A 20,429-nucleotide genomic window follows, 5' to 3' on the forward strand; every position below is an offset into this window, starting at 1 on the left:
ACAAAGGAGCCTCGGAAAATGTCTCAGAAAATATACAGAGTAGCAATACTCCCACTTTTCCCTAACAGAACTCTTGACCATTTACCAGAAAACTGTGTACTGGGGGAAAGAAAATTCAAAGTCTGTTGAATACAGGGTCTGAGCATATCAATACTGATACCAAGTGACACTATTAAAGTAGAAGCAGAGAGGCCATGTAGTAAATAGACTCCTGGGTGATGTCCATCTCACAGTGGGTGCCGGGGTTGGGAGCCTCTCTCTGTGGTCATTTCCCAGATGGATACACCTAGGAGTTGGCAGAATTCTCCCTGACCTGTGTATTAGAGTCATTAGGGTAGGAAAGGCCAAGAGGAGTCTTCTCCTGCCACACACACACACACACACACACATACATACATACTTATACCCATACTCACACGCACACACTTACAACCACATACATACTCAAACACACAACACATTCACACATACATATAGACACACACATACACTAGGCCAAGAGAGTAAACCTGAAGCAATACTTCATCTTAGAGGGAATGATAGAGACTAGTGTCACCTTCAAAGGCTTAAAGGATCCAAGGCAGTGGTCCCCATCATATCCCCATTTCATTCATCAAGAAATTCAGATTCAGATGGGTCATAAACATGACAATGGGCTACTATAACTTAACCAAGTGGTAGCCTCAATTACAACTCTTTTTCCAGATGTCTTTAGTAGGACAGATCGGCACCACTTCACACATTTACGTGTGTGGTTCTCAATCCAGTGAATGTATTTTTTTCAGTTCCCTTCAAGGAGGATCAGAACAAGTTCACAGTCACTTGGAATGCAGAGCTTACGTTTTCACGCTCTTGCCCCAGATCAGTTTCGCTCTTCTGCTCTCTGTCCCCATATAGGTCAAAGGTACCTTGATTTTTCTGAACATGCCACAGAACACTGGATGTGCCTATTATACTGATACATCATTGTAACAGGTCTGGGAAACAGAAAATGGCAAGCACTCAGAAGCCCTGCTAAGACATGTGCCCCAGGCGTAAGAGATAAGTTCCACGAAGACCCGTAGGCCTCTCTTCCTGCACTTCTCTGCCCCTGTAGGGTCCTCCCTAAACCAGTGGCACCCATCAGGCCAGTCACCATCTGCTCACAAGAGCCTCCTCACAGCTTGTCCCTTCAAAAGCATCACCATTCCTTGAAGAGAGGGGACCAGGCTTACAAATTCTCAATGGGGACATTTCAGGCACCATGACACTGGGTTAGGTTGATATTTGAGGCGCCCAGGCCCTTCTCAATGTCCCTGAAATCACATCACGTAGGCAGCAGCCATATGTCCCTTATATGCCTAAAGCACCTGAGCGAGCCTGTGAGAACTCTTGGCTCCTGCATTCCAGCAATGGATGGAGATACTTCCACCTTCAACCCCAACAGCAGCGGAAGGGGAGAGAGGGACACTAGGAGGAGATGGGAGACAAAAGAGAGGCATCAAAGAGGAGATGAAATAGAAGGCTCCATGGTAGGGGCGCAGGGAAGAGAAGGGTGGGCAGAGAACCTACACACTCAGTCAGACAAATAAACATACATACGCACAAACAAAGAAAACATCAACGGAGACCAGGAACGAAATTTAAAGTTGTTATGGCAACCGGAACAGGTGGGTGGGTATTTGTGCCTACTGAATTTACAAAATTAAAGTAAGCATTGCATTTGCTAACTAATTAAGTAATGCCTTCTAAGTATTCCTAATCTCCCAGCCATCGGGCCCCAAGGAAGAAGGGAATGCAGAGAGCTGGAGCTCCTATTTATTTACCTGGGGGTCTAGAGAATTGCTCAGAGGTGGCTCTGGATAAGCAAGGGGAGGGGAATTGGGGAAGGGGGTGCAGGCAGCATGAGGTCACCCCTTCCTAACACGGCCCAGGCTAGCTCGCAGAGCACAAGTCAAGTCACTGAGCTTTCACCAGGAGCCTCCCAGAAGGACCGTGGGAGGCAAGGCCCGCCAGCAGTGCTTGTCCTTGGCCTCAGTGATTCTGTAGTCCCCTCCTACCCACCCCCACCCAGGACTACAAAAGAAAGTGACAGTGGGGCTCCAGGGGATTTGCAGAGACCAGAGTCCAAACCCTCTGCAGAGACATCGTGAAGCTCAAAGGCTCCAGTCAAATAAGGCAGCAGGCTGCAGGAGACAATTTGCCTTTCATTGTAGGGGTTGGATTGGTTTCTTTATAAAAAAGAAACCTCTGCTAAGACTCAGATGCACCATCTTAGCTGATCTTCCCTGGGGAAATAAATTACACATAACACTGTATGCAAACACAGCCCCAAACGCAAACCCAGCTGGCAGCGCGGTGGCACTTCTGTCCTCGGGGAAATAAATTCCAGGGTCTATATATCTCTATCTATAGATACATACACAGAAAAGGTCACACCGTGTCTCCTTCAGTGTTCCTTTCACTTGAAATTAAACAGTAATTGTTTCGGTGTTTAGTCTCCAGCAGAGGCTAGAGCCAATGGATTAGAAATGGCCCTGAAGTGGCTCACCTACACACACAGGCACCCGGGCCTGGTTGTTATGCCTGGGGGCAAAGTAAGAGAGGGAGCAGGACACCAAGATGCGGGGATGGGTGCCATGTGAGCATCCAGGAGGCCCCGCCTGATGCCATAATCCACCAGGCCTGGGGACGGTTGGGTGGCCCCACAGGCAGCTGGGGCTGCTCTGATGAACTATTTTGGTGGTGGTGGTGTGTGTCCCCAGGACAGAACAGGTCCTCTGCGTTCCTTCCACAGCGGCAACCAGCCCAGCTTACAACTGTAAGTCCCACTGCACTGAAAGCTTTGGAGGCAGAAACAGTTTCATTTTACAGATGAAAAACTGAAGGCTAGAACTGGTGATAAGATTAACATAAGCTCCGGGTGGGCCGTGGTTTTCTCTCATGTTCGCTCCTGTGAACAGTGCTGGGCACATCAGGGAGGGAGGGAGAGGCTGGGCATGCTGGCTCTCTGTCCACTGTTCTATGTCAGGTTGGGCACCAGTGCGGGGCAGCTCTGCGCCGGGTGTTATGGCAATAACAAGGTCATGGACAGACAAGAGCTGGTGGTCATGGTGGCCCCAGAGCCACATGGTGCAATTTCATCTAAACTGGGAACTCTGACCTCTTTTTCACAGAACAGCACCCTTCTAGATCCCTCTGCATGACCCTCCCCAGCACCCCAGCACCCCAGCACCCCAGCCCATGTGGACCCTCCCTTCTCTGACTCCTCTGGTGCCATCTGCCTGCCCAGGGAGCATTTTGTGCAGCTCACCCTACTCCACACCTCCTTCCAGATGGCCAGTTCCCTGTTTGTTGGTGTGCAAATGCATCCACACATCCTGTCTCTCCAGCTGCAGTGTAAGCAGATGCCTAGGTGGTGCAGCACTTCCAGCAGGTCATCACAAATGTTCATGGGTCAATGTATTGACAGGTGAGCTAACAAAAGCAGTGGGGTTTTCTAAAGGACAAGAGTAGGACCCCAGGACAGCCTGTGGGAATGTCAGTTCTGGTTCTGCAATGAGTGTCAGCTCGGATTTGACGCCTTAAACTGCTTCTGGCACATCCAGATTATCACCGTGGTTTGAAAACCCTCTTAGTCTTAGTCCTTTTGGCTTCCATTCCTCCCGGACCTGGCCCTGCCTGATTGTACCTCCTGGCTTCTCCTCTCACAGAGCCCTGTGTGAATCTGGCTTCAGATGGTGCCACTGGCTAAGAGCCAGGAATCCCTGGGTTGAGCCTCCAGAGGTTGCTCCCACGGCTCCCAAAGCCTACCCTTGGGGCAAAAACATCAATGCCTCCCCTGGAACCCAGGATTCAGTCAGACTGGGACCCAGAGCCCAGTTCCTGTGACCTCAGGGGAAAAAGAGAGAAGACCACCAGGACAAAGGCTCTTAGAACTGGGAAACTAGACAGGCAGCCCAGCCCTTGGAGCCCAGGCCTAAACTGCAAGGCCTCTGCAGGCCCCATTGGTAACCCCAAGGCCTGAGGGCAGCCCTCTTTATCAGAACAGACCAACTGGCATGGGTCATCCTGTCCTTGCAGGGAGAGGCTGTTCGTGCCCTTTGACTGGCATGTTTGTTCCAGTAAAACTAGGCCTGTCCTTCCCAATCAGCTTCTGGGCTCTGAGTCCCCAGGGAGGGGGGAAGGGAGAGGTTAAGACACAGAGGAGATGTCATTTCCCATTGAGGTCTAGCACCATAAGCCACAAGAAGGGCTGCCTGTGCCACACTCATTACTGTCACCACCGCCTCCCTTCTCTTCCAGGCTCCTCTGGGTGGCAGGGCAGCATGTGAGCTGACAGGGCAGGGTAGCCTATCAGCTGCTCACTGGCAGTCAGACATGGGTCAAGTTCAAGGCTGCACCTCATGACAGAACCAGAAAAGACCCACGTGGTGGTCCACTAATGCCATCGATTGGGGCATCTGCTGTGTGCCAGGCACTGTGCCAGGCTCTGGGGTTACAGTGGAGGACAAGAGTGGCCTGGGCTCTGCCCTCATGGAGCTCACACTCTATAACAGGTGAGGGCAATCCTGTGTGATGAGTGTCTTAATGCAGAAGGACAGGGAGCGAGGGGACCCATGGGGAGAGCAGAGGAACCAGGTGGTAGGGGGCTGTGGGTGTTAGCCTTAGAGTCAGACACACCTGCATCTAAATTCTGGCTCTACATGTACTAGCTGTGTGACCTTGGGTGAGTAATTTAACTTCTGTGTGCCTCAGTTTCCTTCTATAAAATGAAGATGGGAAAGAAAGAAGTTCCTGTCTCAGAGTAGTCATGAGAATCAAATGAGAAAATGAATACATGACAGCACAGGGTAAGCTCTCAGCAAATGCGGCTTTTAACCATTGCTCTTGTTCACAGTGCTGTTGTTGTTATCGCTAACAACAACAATAATGACAGCAACAGCAGCTGTTGCTTGTCATTGTCCTAACTGTTGGCATCGGCAAAGTCTCTGGGCAGCCCCTGGCTATTGCAGGCCAGGGCGGCCTGGGCAGGGTAGCAGGAGGGAGGTGAGGGAGGAAGCAAGCCGCCCCACTGGGGCGCTTGGAGCACATTCCACGTCCGTTCAGTGCTCTATGCCACTTATGCAACCTTTTCGGGGTGCCAGGCCCATGTAGGCACTGCCGGGAACAAGAGAGAAGGTGACTCCTTGAGGATTCCATGGCTCCTGGGGAGGAGGCAAACAAGTAACCCCCAAGCTATGGTGCAGAATAATGGGTGCTGTGGGGGGACAGACAGAGACGAGGATAATTCCATTTGAGGGGTCCCAGGGGTGGGAGGAGAGGAGACTTCCTGGAGGCGGCCTTGATGTTTGAACCAGGCGCCAAAAGACAGAAAAACGTGCCGCTGAAGGTAATCACAGGGGAATGGCCAGAATCTCTCCAGGATTTCACAAAAAGTCAAGGGGCAGTGACCACATTTTCTAATTTCCGTATTTGATGCTTTGTCATCTTGGGGTCGCAGTGACACTGGAGGGTCTGCCCCATCCAGGGCTAATTAATTCCCGGAGAGAGCAAACCAGTCAATCCAGGGCCCAAGCCCCCAACCTCCCCTTTCATTGGGCTCTTCAGGTTCACTCCAGGCCGCTTATCCCCCTGCCCTGATCACCCCGGGGCCACATATCAGATGATTCGAGATAGCCTCTATGCCCAGAGACCATGAAATCCTTCAACCCGGCCAACCTTAAAACCGCTGACCCTGCCTTGCCTCATCCTTTCCTGGAAACCACAATAAAGGCTCCCACCCGTTTTCCCCTCTCTTCCCTCTGCCACCTGACCGACCCTGGCGCTTCCCCGTGTAATCTTATGTGATCTTTGTGCCTATTTCCAGGGACCTCTAAGTATAAACTTCTTCCTTCATGATAGTTATTCCTGGGTCTGCATGTCTTACATACATGATTCAAACAAATCCTGGGCATCCTTAAAACATGGGGGTGCCTCCCTGAGGCGAGGGCAGGCTGTCTGGGCTCTGGGAATCAATGAATGATGGAAATATACAGAAAGTCTCTCTTGGGACCAGCTAAGTAATGAAGAGGACACTCTGAAAGGCGAGCCTAGGCCTGCCTCATTTCAGTACAGAGCAGAATGGTGCCCAGTGTTCTGCCAGAGACCTCTTCAAGCTGTGCAAGTCACCACGTCCATGGGCCCTCCTGCAGAGAGCTCTAAGGAACCAGCCCTCGGGCCTATTTAAAGACAAGGGTCCCATGTGGGAATCTCCCAAGGAGGAAACAGCACCTCTCCCTTAGGGCGAGGACCGGTCCCTCAGCACCTGTGACAATGTCTGGTATCAAGGCTGCCTGTCTGCATTTGTTAAATGAGCAGGTGAAGTGGGATCCTAGCTGACAGGAGAACAGACAGCTTATAGACGAGATCCCTGGGCCTGTGAGGAGAGTGTGTCACCACTTTACCTGGTAGGAAGCTAGTATGTCTTCCTGAAATCCCCACGGTGAGAGGCTGTGGGGACAACTGGCAGAGGAAGGGGCATGGGATCTGCAGGAGGCAGCAAGAAAGACTCGATGCCCACCAGTGCCCACCACCTGACCCGCAGACACTGCAGTGAGGGAAGAAAGGGCCCTGTCTCCTCAGCCTTACACAGCGGCTAAGACTCGAAGGACAATCCCATGAGGTCAGCAGATGGAACCGAGAGAGCCGCGGGGCAAAGGCCGAAACACTGGGGCAGTCATGTTTCTCTAGGGTCAGAGGCACAACGCCCTTCCCTCCCCACCCCGGCCCCACAGCCAGGAAAAATGGCCCCTTTGAGCTCCCAGCTTAGAGGTCACACAGGCTCTTCTTCCAAGGCTCTGTTCATGTGTGGGGCCTGGACCAAGACTTCCTGCTGCCCAGGAACAGCTGGCTCAACAGAGCCCATTGTCTGGGGTGGGGGCAGGGCTGGAGGCCCAGGGATATCACTCGAGGGCCTGACCAGTGACTGGCCTCACTCGGCAGCAATCCAAACAGCAGGAGCAGGCTTTCCTCCATCAGCAGCCAGGGAAGCCCACAGAAAGGCTCGCCTTTGTTGCCACCAATGAGAATTGTGGTTGTCCTCACTTCCCATCTCCTGCCACGTTGTCATTTTAGATTCCCCATAGCCCTGGGAGACAGGTGTCTGGGCAGCAGGGTTGTCCCATCCTGGGCTCCAAGCCTAGTACTCCGTCGCTACCTGCATTCCTGCTTCTGAGTCATTTTGCTCTCCCAAAATTCCTCTTTGCTCTCACCCCTACCTAACCTAACCCTCCATCTCCTGTCCTCCAGCCTCTAGTGCAAAGCCATCTCCCGCTGCTGGCCTCGCAAGCCAGAAGACATAGTCTTAGCTCTGCCTTCTGGCCCCTTCCCAGTAGAGAGCCATCCAACCTGCAAATATAGAATTATCTTTCCATCTCTTGGTCCAGTTTTCATATTAATAGCATCCCCTTCACCCTCAGAAGCATTCCTTTTGGAAGATAAATTATATGGCCAGCTTCCCTCACAGGTACCCTTCAGCTGTTCGGACCCACTTCCTTTCCACAATGGTCCTGAAACCTCCCGCTAGGTGGTACCCCTTCCTGGCCACATGTGGCACTCCCAACACACCCTGCCACATCAGAGATTAGGAGCCGGTTGGCAGGTGTTAACCAATTGAGCAAATGAGGACAGTGAGAGCAGAGAGAGTGTGCTCTGCCCAAATCACTGGGTGTGGTAGCAGCAGAACTGAGGCTATGAAGGGCTCTAGGCCAGGTTTTTCACTAAACTATGCCGTCTTCAGGACCACAGCGCCTGCTACATCTCAACTGCAGTCTGGGCTACTCACCTGGGACTTAACCTTTGCTATCTGCCATTGTTCTTGAGTTGTTTCAGGTGTAGTGGGTTATGTTGTGACCATAAGTCACAGAGCCCAGGAACTGTGGCTTCTGCCTTTTCTTGGCCAAGGTACAGAGGACACACTCAAGAAATCCTTTCAGAACCAGTTCGAGGGAGGCCGAGTCCTGTGGCATTATGGGGTTCTCCCAGATGGCTGGTGAGCCTCATTCAACACCCATCTAATAGTGGCAGCTACTGGGAGACCTCTCTCTAAACTGCCTGTCAGTTCTTTTGCCATGTCCTGCCTAGGCCACCTGGGCCAAGGCTATGTGTGAAGAGAGCCCCCCTGCCCTGAGACATTCCTCCAGGGAGACGGGCTTCATGGGCAGAGGCATGCCACTTGCCTCAAAGAAAGATCCTAGGCCTCCATTCCAAATGTACGCAAAGTCCCAAACCCAGGCCAAAATGAGACTGCTGGTTTCAACTCTGGGGGGTATGCCACTGTGATCGTGCCCCCCCCTCTCTCCACCCCACCATAGTTTATGCAAAAATAACCAATGGAGTGAAACATCCTGTGACCCTTCCAGCTGCCCCTGCTTAGTCCCCACTGGGCACTCAGCCTTGGAAACTCTTCTCTTCTCTGGGCCTCGGTCTCCTCATCTGTAAATGAGAGCACTGGACTAAGCCAGAGCTGCCTGATAGAAATATAACGCAAGCCTCACGTATCATTTTAAATTTTCTAGTAGCCACATTTAAAAAGTAAAAAGACATGTGTGAAATTTATTTTAATAATTTATCTCATGAACTGCAATATATACAGTATTATTTCATTTCAACATATAATGAATAGAAAAGTTTTTAACAAGACCAGCATTATGCCAAGCGGGGAGGGGCGGGGGAGCACCGCCAAAAAGAGCGAGATGAGAGTCATGTCTTCCCTTAAGTCCTTAACCCTGAACTACATGAAGGAAACTGAAGGATGGCATGAAACAATATACACTAAAGTGTTAAATTGGATGCTGCACCATCAGGAGCTGTATCAGTTGGGGTCTCAGCAGGAAACAGATGGTGCACTCAAGCTAGATGACTGAGGAGAGTTTAATGAGAGCACTGTTGTAAAATATGTGGGATGGGCTTAGGGAAAGCCACAAGGGACAATGTGCACCACTGCCCTAGGCCCTAAGGAGGCCAGGGAAGGAGACATTAGAGAAGCAGAGAGGACAGCTGTGTGAAAAGGCAAACTTGAACAAGAGCTGTAGCAACCAGAGCCAGCCCCACAGGGAAGGAGAGCAATACACCCAGCACACTCTCCTCCACCCTTGGTTCTTCTTCTGGTTCATTCCATTGGCTAAGCCCAACCTAAAGCCAGAGAGAAGAGAGTCCATGAGGTCGCCTCTCCAACATTGACTGGGGGGGCCAGGGGGTGTAGGGAGGCTGGAGGTGGAGGGAATAAGAGAAGGCATGCAGTCCAGGAACCAGCACTCAAGCATCACAGATGGAAAGTGTGGAAGACATCTGGGTGGTAGGGCCTCTCTGGGAGAGGCAGGGCTAGATTTGGGTCCTGGGGGATGAGTGAGCTATGGAAAGACAAGGAAGCAGGACCCTTCCAATTGGACAGCCGAGTTAAGGCAGATGGCCTGAGCCCCTCAAACAGCTGGCGATGAGCTGGCCCTCAGGGGTGGGGCAGCCATGACAAATCTCTGTGGGGACCTAATAGTCATCTTTCCCTCACCAGCTCCAAGATCACAAAGTGTCAGTCTTCCTTCCTGGAAAGGGTAGACTTTTAATGAGGCCCCTTAAAGAAGGCAAGGCCTTGAAAGGGCAAAAGGGACTGAGAAGAGTCAGTGTCTGGTACTTCCACGGTGAGGTCTGAGAGGTGACAAAGCAGGAGAGGTGTGTCATGGTCTAGCACAGAAGGGTACATGGTTTGAGGCTCTAGATATAGCCCAAGAGAATGAAGGTCTAATAGGAATCAGAGTAAAAACTAGAATAGCTCTAAAAGTCTGGCACTTTGCCTGAGATCCTTTTACATATTAGCTCACTTGATTATCTCATATGAAGGAAAGGAAGAAATATGGAGAGAGAGGTAACAAACATAGTGAATACAGTGATGTCCCAGGCACTATCTATAGCACTACACACCTCATGGGTCCACAGCCCCATTATTCCTGTTATACAGAGAAAGAAACTTAGGATAAAAGGAGGAAGTGATTTGTCCAAGGTCAGAGAGCCATTAAGTGGAATGCAATTGGGATCCAATCTCTGATTCTAAGTTTCTGTGTGCTTTTCCCACTCATAAAATAATGAGCGGATAATGCAAGCCAGTGTCAAATGGAACCTGGACACCGACTGCTTTGTGAGAGGACAGAGCACTGGGTGATAATGGCATTGTTGTCACATGGGTTGGGGCAGAATTTGGGCTGCAGACAATAGGTGCTAGAGTTCAGAGAACGGTAGCCTGGAAGAGCAGATGAGAGGAAGGCTTACAGCAGAAGCAGGACATTATGAGATCTTTGGGCACCTAAGTCAGGTTTCCATGGAAACCAAACTCCTTCTTCCAGGAGCCATGATCCACCATAAGCCACAGGTCATAACAGAGCCTCCACCACCACCCAGTCTAGCGCCACCCCTCTGCAGCCCTGGATGGGCTAGAGAAGATGGTCCTCCTTGCCCTTTGCATCACACCCCATGCACATCAGAACTGCCTGAGGGCCCTGACACAGCACCAATGCCCAAATTCCTGCCCCACACAGTGAGACAGCCCAAACACAAAAATTCAAGTGTACAGGAAGACATATTGTGCTTAAACGTAGTCCCTGTGTGTCCTGCCTGCCAAGCCCAGCAGTGAACAACAAGTGAAATGAGAAGTCACTACCAGGTTAGTACCCCCAGCCATCAAATGTGGAGAAGGGCAGAGAGATACACGTTCTACCAAAGTTCATTACAACTCATTATCTGGGTTATCAAAAGAATGCTTGTTACCTATTTGTAACATCATTGGTTTGAAAGTGCGGGTCATCCTTTCTTATCTGGGCTGTGTCTGAAAGAGAAAAGCGCCAGCTGGGAAAGATGGAGTCAAGACTCAATCAGCCAATATGGTTTGTTTGAGCCCATCTGATTAGGTATTTAGCTGGGAGAGGGGCAGTGACGGCAACCAGAGAAAAGAGAATAAATGGACAAAGACGCAGCTCCTAAAGGCACTAGGAAGGTATAGTCAAGCTGCAGCACTGGATGGGCTGGAGAAGAGTCCTCTGTGCCCTTTGCATCTTACCCATGCACACCAGAACCACCTGGGGGCCCTGACACAGCACCCATGCCCTGTCCCACTCAGAGATTCCAGTTTAGTGGTCTGAGATGGGGCTAGAAATTTATGTTTGTAAAAGTACATCAAGCCAGGCTGGTGTGCTCAGTGGTAAGAGTGGACCCATGAACCAGCAGGTAACGGTTTGATTCCTGGTCAGGGCATGTGCCTGGGTTTCGGGCTCCACCCCCAGTAGGGTGCATGCAGGAGGCAGCTGATCAGTGACTCTCTCCCATCATTGATCTTTCTCTCTCTCTCCCTCTCCCTTCCTCTCTTTGAAATCAATAAAAACATTTTTTTTTTTAAATCAATGACTCTCGTCATTGATCTTTCTATCTTTTTCCCTCTCCTCTCTCTGACATCAATAAATACATATATACATATATACATAGATACATATATATATATATATACACACACACACACACACACAAAGCATGTCTAGTGCAGCAAGAGTTGTAAAGCACTGATAAAAATCCAATTCCACTCTCTCTGAAGCCCCTGATCCTTTCTCTTCTTCCCCACACCCTGTCACTGGGGCCATCCATTGGCAGGAACAGTGTGTGATAAAGCAGTGCCCAGGACAAGTGCTCTCTGACTAATGAGGTGACCAACTGTTCCAGTTTTAAACTAGAAGTCCAGCAAATTTGGAGGCTTATCACCCTAATTGTGGAGTTGCCAGCTCAGCTGACCCTGACAACTCCCCACACACCTACCCAGAGCTAGGAGCCTGCCTTCCTCCTGGATCTCAACCTCTCATCCTGGACCTCACGAACTGTCGTGAGGACCCCGGGGCCCATCAGTCACCAATGGCCTCCAATTCTGGTGCTAGACCCAGGGAGCTGCTCATCTGTCCTACTGTCCCAGCCTGGGGTGCCCCACACATTTGAGGAGGGACAGAGGCAGGCTGAGTGCCATCTGGTAGGCGCCCCCGGGATGATTTGCCCCATATCTGAAATTGCACTGCTGGTGCTAATGTGTTCCTTCCTGTGGTCCTGGGGCTCTAAATCCAGGAGCCATTTACTAAGCAATGTTCGTATTTATTTGTGAAATTATATGGACCTTTATAGCACACTTACAAAGACAAATAAATCCCTACTCCTGTGGCCCAATTTGTTGCTCTAACCTGACACTTTCGTGTCATAATCACCTTTCTTTCAGCTGGTTATGGGCAGAGCTGTTAAGGATTTATTAGAAGCATTTTATAATGTGCTTTACAAGATGTTGTTTGAGGCTGTGGCTTTGTTTATGGGGGAGAGAGGCAGGAATGGAGGAAAGGGGGTGGAGAGAGAGAAGCGAATGAGAGAGAGCTGAGGACAGGTAACAACAAGCTCTGGTGCATCTGGAAGCATCATCCAAGGATGGGTTTAATGAGAGCTCTCTTTCCACCCCTTCCCTACCCCTAGCCCCTGCCCCTACTCACCCACCATCTGCTCACCCACTAACTTTGATCTCTCACTTCTACAATATTATTGATCTTCAGAGGTAGAGGGGAAAAAAAACAGACATCAAGGAGATTTTAAAATAAGGCTGGGGATGACGAGACCCCTTTATAGCCAGTGAAATATCCACAAGCTCTGCTAGAAGTGACCTTTCCACCCTCCAGCTCTTTCTACTAAAGAAGAGGAAATAAGGAGAGGGGCAGGTGAGAGGCAACCTTTGCCCTTCTCTCCCAAGCCCTTTCTGAGGGCTGGGAATGGCCCCCCTGGTGACTTGCTCATCCCTTCCTAGGCAGCTTATGCTGAAGGCGGTCAGGGAAACCCAAGTGGAGAGCCCCAGACTGCACTTGACAAATACTTACCGAGAGCCTTGAACTGAGGAGTCGAGATGGGCAGGTCGTGGTTGGCACCCTCGTGGAGCACACCTTGTGAGCAAGAAAGGGGCATTTGCAGGCTGCGTACAGCTCCCTGTGCTGGGTGCTCTCCTGGAGATGTGCCCCAAATTTCCAGGAGCAAAAGATGGAAGAATAGTTTTGTGGGTCCCAGAGAGTCATAAGGGCTTAGTGTACCTTTGAGGCGGGCCTTACAAGAAGAATAAAGTTTTCTAGGGAGAGACTGGCTTTCAGTCTGAGACTGCGACGTGCAGACTGGAGAACTGGACCTTGTTGCTCAGCACTTCCAGGTACCAGGGGCTTTCCCAATCCTGAAAGGCCACAGCGGGCAAGGCGGAGAAGGGCCTCTCTGAGCTGGAGGCCAGGGGCATTTCATTGAGCGGGTACCCGGAGCCAGCCCGATAGAGACCCAAGAAGACACAGGAAGTCCAAAGGTCTGCCTGAGGAGCAGGAATGAGTTCATCACAGCGGCACAGTGGCTCAAAACAAGACTTTAAAAGTGGCCAGGAGCCAGGTGACCATGGTAGGGAGTACTTTATTCTAAGTGAAAAAAGAGATGCCTTGTTTAGTGTTTTTAAAAGATCCTTGGTGCAGTGCCAGTGAGCACACCCACCACCCAGACCTTAGTCTTTAATTCAACTCTACAGTGAAAGGACTCTAGGACTCCAGAAAAATGGCTGGCTCTCAGGCTAGGTCAGGGAGCACACCAGACGTGCTCCCTGCACTGTGTAGTGCCAGCAAACAAGGAGGGGCTCAAAAAAAAGGGAGATGGGAGGTGTGAAATGGACAGAGGAACCAACCTGAGGGACTCCCAAACGCTAAAGGTGGAACAATTCGAGCAGCAAATAAATAGCATGGTATTGGAGTATAACCCAAAGTACAAAATAAATGCCCACAATCCTGTACTGACATAAACAAATGTTGAATCAATAAATGAAGGAACAAAGGAAGGAGGAGAGACAAATCTCCCACAAGGAACTCCAGATCCCTGGTGTGGATAATGTCCCCTGGAGGAGAGGGGTACAAGTCCTCCCCCGCTTTCCCTGAGTGTAGGCTGCTCTTGGTGACCTGCTTCCAATGATCAGAATATGGAAAGTGAGGAGAAAAACATCATTGTCGAGTGGACAAACCTGGCAAACCCTACCTCAGCCAGGTCACCGAGGTCAGTATCAACAGCGATAAATGACACTGGTCTTATGTGCCCCTGACATGACGTGATGAGAAGGGCACTCACCTCTGTGGCTTCCCTTTTCCATCCTCTAGAGACACCCACATTCCTGTCTCCTGACCCCTTCCATCACCAAAGCCAGCAGCTCAGCAGCTTCAGATCTCTCTGACTCTGCCTCTCTTGCCTCCCTCTTCCACATTTAAAGAGCCCTTGTGGTTACATGAGACCCACCTGGATAATCCGGACTACCTCAGCTGATTAGCAACCTTACTTCCATCTGCAGCTCTGCAACCTTAATCCCCTTTGCCATGTAACCAATTGTCCACAGGCTCTGGGAATTAGAACATTGACATCAGGAGTGGGGGGTGGGGACATTATTCCACTACCACAGGGCTGGATCAGAAGTCTGTGTGGAGAGGTACAATTACTAGTTCTGAAGGTTTCCCAAGAAGGGTGGCACTCTGGCATAGCGGTGAGGAGCCGGCATTAGGCGGTCAGACAAATGTGGGTGCATATCCCGTCTCTGCAACCCGTTAGCAAGAAGGCTATAGGCACACTCCTCGCCTTTCCAGGTCTCAGGTTCCTCGTGTGTTGAAGGAAAGATACAGCATCTACCTCACAAAGTGGCCTCCGAGATACAACTCACATACGAGGAGTTCTAACACAACAGCCACCACCCACGGGAGGCCCATCAACAGTCACTGGTGTTGATGCCGGCAACTGAACCAGTGAGCAGCTGCGATGTGGGGAAAGGAAGCAAAACACTCAAGTGGGGACAGAAAATGATAGCAGGCACTAGAGGAGGAGAAAGTCAGGAAGGGGAGGCAGAAAGTAAGTGTGATTTCCCACATGTTGGATCTGGGCATCAGGGGAACCTCCAAGAACCACGTGCTGTGAGGCTCCCCTGCCCTTGGAGCTCTGCCTCATAGGATAGTGAAGGTCTCAGGCAAGACCCCTGTCATCACAGAGTGCAGTGCCTGGTACACTGACAAACATCAACCCTATGCAGTGCTATCCAGGAAGCAGTGAAATATCCACTCACAGTGGAGCATGGGAAAGTGTCTGATCTAGACACCAGGAACTTGGAGAAGCAGGAGAATGCCACCTGCAGTGGGACAGTCACGTCAAAGTTGGCACAGCTGCACAAGCCCTCCTTCACAGTCTGTCCCCACAGCACAGAAGCTGATCTCCATGGGGAACAGCAAAGACATCAGTGTGGGCAGGGACAGGGTCACTGGGAACCTTTGGGGACTCGGCTCAGGGCCCACCTCCTGCAGGAAGCCAGGCGGGTTAAGTGCCCCTCTCCGGTGCTCACACAGCCAAAAAACATGAGCCCTCTGGACAACTGCAAAGCATGTCACTGTCCACTGCTGCATCTTCCCCGGAACGCGTGGGAGGGGCAGGAATTCGTGTGCAGCTTTGGGTTTCATAAGATGGTGAAATGCTTCCAATCAGATAAAAGGAAGCTCCATTTTTTGTTCAGGTCAGTGGTTTTTAGTAATTCTCTACAGACCTAGGCATCCTAGAAAACTCAAGGGCAAATGCTGGGCCTCATTCATCTCTGTGCACCAAAAACCTAGTCCTGCATGTATTACTGGGGCTCGAACAGGAGAGGGAAGGAGGGAGAAAGGAGAGGGTATAGTGGGAGGGAAAGGGTAAAAGAGAGGGAGAAGGAAAGAGAGGGAAGGAGATGGGAAGAGAAAGAATGAATGGAGAAAAAAATTTCTGTGGATGTTTCTGAGCCTGAAAGGAGCATTTTAGCCCCCTGACTGTGTAAATAAACTGCCTGTTCCCTCTTCCTGGTGCAGGTGAGTGGGTAGCTTAGCACCACAAAACTGTGCCCAGGACAGGGCCACATTGGGTGTTTTCACCAAAAAGGCCCAAGACTTAAATACCCCACCCACATGTGAACCCTGAAGACCCTGAGGACTAAGAAGGGCTCCTGGTGGCTAACTGGGCTTTAATTAATTAATTACATAAATAAAAGCCTAGCACCATTTCTGCAAATGGGGCCTCCCAAGCAAACTGCACTTGGTGGAGAAGCCCCTGCACTAACCCATGTGCCACCTCATTCAACTGTGCCCACACTGTTTCTGCCACCTGAGCCAGTCCCTATAAAGCAGTTCCTGGAGTCCTATTTCAACCAATAGGACTGAGGCTTTCCCCATACAATCAGAGCTCCACAGCGTTGGCCAACCAGGGTTCTATTCTGACCCATCAGGATAGTGTCTTTGCATAAGGTCAGACCAATCAGGGACCAGGGGCAGGGGCTTTTGTCACATAAGTCAGCTCCTCTGTGGCCCAGAGCACTACTTTCCACATATGACTGCGGTTCCCAGGGTTGGCATGGGACACTGAAGGCATCTCAAGGGAGCAGTTGGGACATGGCACTATCGAGCTATTCCTTAGTAGTGCTGTTTTCGCAGCCACCCTGTATTACTGTTGAGGGCTGTCAGCACTAAGTACTTCACCACACCCCAAACAGGATTCCTGCTGGTTTTGAATTGGCACTGAGGACCATTCCTTGACACACACAAATAGGCCAGCCCTGCACCATGCTGCAGCCTGGGGAGTCTCCAGAATCTCAGGCAGAATCGTGTAAGTGTGGAGAAGAGACTTTGACCAGGGTCCCCACAGACACCACAGGAAATCTCTGCCACTTCCGCACCTACATCAGTGCCACCCCCAAGGTCGACCACAGCCATGACCCATCTAGGTCCTGGAACCAGCCTGGAGCATCCTGTTTCCAAACTACCAGGGTTTATTCTCTTTATTTATATTGTGTTTATCTTTGTTATTATAACTGCAATTTTTTAAATTCCTCATTCTTTCTTTGAAATTGATACCACAGGGAAATAGTTCTATATTAATCAGATGGTCGGGTCTGTGGAGAACCAGAGCAGCCACTGAACCGATGCAAAAATGGATCATCCCTCAATCTGATTGGAAGGTTCCTGCCACCTCCCAGCCCCCGAGGCCATCCCTAGCCCTCCCCAAATGTTCCTGTCAAGGTTTCTGTCCTGAGTGGGAGCATTTTCCATGCCTTTCTAAAGCCTCCACATCAGAGTCGCCTCCCTCAAATCCTGCGACATAAAGAGGCAGATTCCCTGAGCCCCGTTTAACAGCAAAACTGAGGCATCGGGCAAGGCGTCTGCTTCCCGAAGCCCTGGCTGGGAGTGGGAAACTCTCCATTTCTCCTCCACTCCCATGCACTGAGTCTTCCTCCTCCCTTTGTCCCCCACCCAAAGAGACATCCAGGTCACCTCTACCACTACCTTGGGAGGTTGAAACCTGATGACTACAAACTTTCTAAAAAATACACGCACATTATAGGTGTGCAAACGTGACTTCCCAAATAAACTAAAAAGGGTTAAGACCCATCATCCCATCCCTACTCAGAAGGTGTGCCATCAGCCCACAGCCACAGTGCCAGTCAGCCATCCCCAGTGGTGATAAGCACCATCAGGGCCCCAGGCAGGGCTCTTTTGGGGACCATGAAACAAGATCTTCCCTGGTGGTGCTTGTATTAAAATATTAGTTTATGGAGGTACTAAGTGATGATGCTGAGAGGCTAACGCCATTGAAAGGCTTTATTGTGGCTCACAGTTCCTCTAGAAGTGAGGGGCACAGCACCAGGGACAGTCAGGAGGCTGAGGCAGGAGCGAGGAGGAAACGTGGCCACAGCCCTTGCTGTGTCTTCCACGGAGCAGGCAGGCAGGGGAACTGCCGAGGGCTGGCTAGGGGTGCTCTGGGCTATGAAGTGGTCTCTAGTTACCGGGCCCTGAGGTGATTAGGACCCAATGATAATGACTTGGTGGGTGATAAAGGAGGGAGCTGAAGGTATGGGCTTGAGATTGGTTTGTCTATGAAGGGTGTGTTCACAGACACACGGTTCACTGTCTCTAGGAATCGCCAGCCCTTGGACCAGCAGTATCTAAGCCCCCCGAGGTGTCAAACCATCAGAAAACACCAAAACTGAAAACCATTATTCATATAGCAGTGAGGGGGAGACAGGGGTACAGGACAGTCCTGACACTCATATACACACGACCCCCACAAATGTAAGACTTAACCCTCCACACCAGGTTCCAGCTGGCAGACCAGGAGAGCCCCATCCTCCAGCTCTCCCCCAGGCAGAAGGCTGCCTTTCCCACCAGTTTTCCTCATCAGGCTTACCTGCTATTATCACTATACCTTGACGTCACCTGGATTAGGACAGGTGGAGGATGCAAAGCAGGGCAAAGGGAGATGTATACAGTGTGACTTGCTCATGGTCCTACACTCCCTTCACTGGCCTTCCAAAAGCCGAAGCCCCAGGTAAAGGGTGCCGCCCCCCAATCTATTCCCAAACAGCACGTATTTAAGGACACACAGTTCAGGTAGTGGGGCCTGTCTCTGCCCCTCACGTCACTGTCTCCCCCACGGAAACCCCACAACGTACAGGAGAGAGTGGTGAGCAAGCTCCCTGGTCTGGCTCACTGCATGAGCACCTCCCAGCCCACCACCTGGGCAGGAAGGACAGGAACAGCACACACAAGCGAGGAGACGGCCCAGCCTGGCTTCTCTGAAAGGCGAAGCCACTGATCTGTGACTGGAGTCCCAGAGGCCTCGCTGCCTCAATTCCTTTGTCTCCCCAGTCCCGGGAGCTAATGCATGAACCCCTTTCTTGGTTCTTCCCTTTTGCATCAAGTTTTGTTCAATGGCCATCTCCCTGTATTCTTGATGAAATGAGGTTCCTTACTTTATGCTAAGAAGGTATTGGGCTCGAAGTAAAGTAAACCGGAGTTCAAATCTCCTTTCCACAATTCCTGAGCAAGTTACTCACTCTCTCTGAGCCTCAGCTTTCTCATCTGTAAAATGGGAGTCATGCATAGCATCCACCTTGTAGGATTGTTGCCAATCAAATGCAATAGCATATGTGAGGAGCCTGACACATAGCAGATGCTGAAAGGAAGGTAATGGCGCCTTTGTATCCCTAAGCCTATTGAAGCTGGTGCTGAGGACCTTTGGGATTAGGGGAGAGCGTGGCCGGGACCCCCTGAGCACAGCAAGGGGCCTGCCCATGGGGGCAAAGACATGAAGGGGATGGCTGGGGGCTGTGTTTCTCTTCCCAGTTAGAAGATGCTGAAGATGCTCCGACTGCTGCTCTCTCCCAAGGAGACCTGCCTCTAGCAAGTTGGTCCACTCATGCTCACTGGACGGTCCTCTGACAATACAGTTCACTCAGGCCCAAGCTCGGAGCCCCAAATGGAGGCCAACCACCTGGCATCAGAACCAAGGGTGCATTGTGCTGTGTGCTACACAGTTGAATAAGGTAATAATTAATAATCATCTTTGGCTGGTAAGTTGCACATCAATAATGCAGAATGGATGATATAATTGCACAGTGTGTCTAATTATAGACCACAGCGACAATAATAGGATTAATTAACCTGGAAAACACTGAACACAGAGGGATCTGTGACAGCTGGACAGCAGTGGGGGAACCTGGAGCCCAGAGGAGAGGGAGACTGCTGGCCCATGTCACCAACAAGAAGCCTCTTTGTGGTGGACTAAGGCTGCCCTGGTACAGGGATGACACGCTGATAACAGTCCCTGGAGAAGCTGTTCTGGCCTCCTGGATGAAAACTCCAAGAGCTCAGGGTCCCTGTCATGGAGTCTCTCTCATCAAGGATCCAATGGAAGTATTAGCAGAACTGAAAACTTGCCCAGAAATGAGCATCTCTTTATGGCATTCTTCTTGGTGCCTCAACAAAGGCCAGAGACACAGGGCTACATCCCACATTTTGGCAATGAAAGAGCCAGCTGCCCACTGGACACTGTTAAACCACTCCCCAGATGCTAGAAGGAAGCTGTCCCTGTCCCAGTGAAGGGCTCACTGATCTGGTTACGGTGATAGCCCCTCATGGCACATGCTTTCCCTGGCCTCAGTGGGGTGGCCAGCAGTCATAGCACCATGACCTGCTCTGGGCCTGGCACTCAGGACACACTCAAGTGCACAGCTTTCAGCAGAACCATCCATCACCTCCAATCTCCTCCAGTCTCTCCAACACTCCAGTCTCCCAGCAACAGGTAACAAAGGGGACCTGAAGTCCAGCACCGGGGGCCGTCCTGAGCAGTCACCTCAGCTCCCCTTCTCCTTGAGGGCCCATGGCATGTCCTCCTCCATGCTTTCCTTAGGGGAGCCCCCCTCTGGCCAAGGGCAGCTTCTCAGAACGGCTCCAAGTATGTCCCACTTTCCCAGTACATGTCCCGTGCCGTCTGGATATAGCACTCAACCACTTCACGTGTGTCAAGCACATTTCCCAATTAGAGGGCCATCTCCTAAGCACAGG

Source organism: Miniopterus schreibersii (assembly GCF_964146895.1).
Source record: "Miniopterus schreibersii genome assembly, chromosome: 4".
Classification (NCBI taxonomy): domain Eukaryota; kingdom Metazoa; phylum Chordata; class Mammalia; order Chiroptera; family Miniopteridae; genus Miniopterus; species Miniopterus schreibersii.